The sequence below is a fragment of the Elephantulus edwardii genome, unplaced genomic scaffold, assembly GCF_000299155.1.
Source record: "Elephantulus edwardii isolate Elephantulus edwardi_28Jun2011 unplaced genomic scaffold, EleEdw1.0 scaffold00032, whole genome shotgun sequence".
Classification (NCBI taxonomy): domain Eukaryota; kingdom Metazoa; phylum Chordata; class Mammalia; order Macroscelidea; family Macroscelididae; genus Elephantulus; species Elephantulus edwardii.
In genome coordinates, this window is record NW_006399782.1 from 472162 (window position 1) to 472861 (window position 700).

The following is a 700-nucleotide window of genomic DNA, read 5'->3' on the forward strand; positions in this document are numbered from 1 at the left end:
TTATTAATCATTAATTATTATGCACATAACAACAACAACGAATATTGGGTTTAACTGAATTTAACTAATACTGGACATGTGGATAAGTGTAATGAATGCCAAGATGTCATAAGGGACAGGAGGTGTCTCTGTGATAATACTCTTCCATTCTATATGAAATGATACATTGTTATTTGAAGGTAAACTTGTATTAGTTGTAAATGTATGTTGGAAAATTTAGGTCAAACCAGGGAAGAAGGAGAGAAAGAAAAGTAAATAGAGAAGCCATGGGAGAGACCTCAGTTGTGAATGTTCATAAAATCTCAGAAGCTTATAGAGACACACATACACACATACACACATAAGTATTACATTAGAGATGTTTCAGCTTATGAAAGACCTCCTGATGAAGCATAAAAATTAAGCTGTCTGAGTCTTGAGCCTGCCCTGTCCTGAGCCAGTCTCACTGATTCCAACACACCAACCCCCCTTGCCCCAGTTACTCTATCAATCCATCTCATCTGGGCTCTTCCTCTCCTGTGTTGTCCCTCCACTCTTCCAAGTATGATGTCCTTCTCCAAGGACAGATCCCTCCTGGCCATGTTCCCAAAGTATGTGAGATGGAGCTCCAAAATCCTAGCCTCCAAGGAGAAACTTGGTTTCACCCTCTCCAAGACAGATCAGTCTTCAGAGCTGCTGTACCTAGGGTCACTATGGGTCA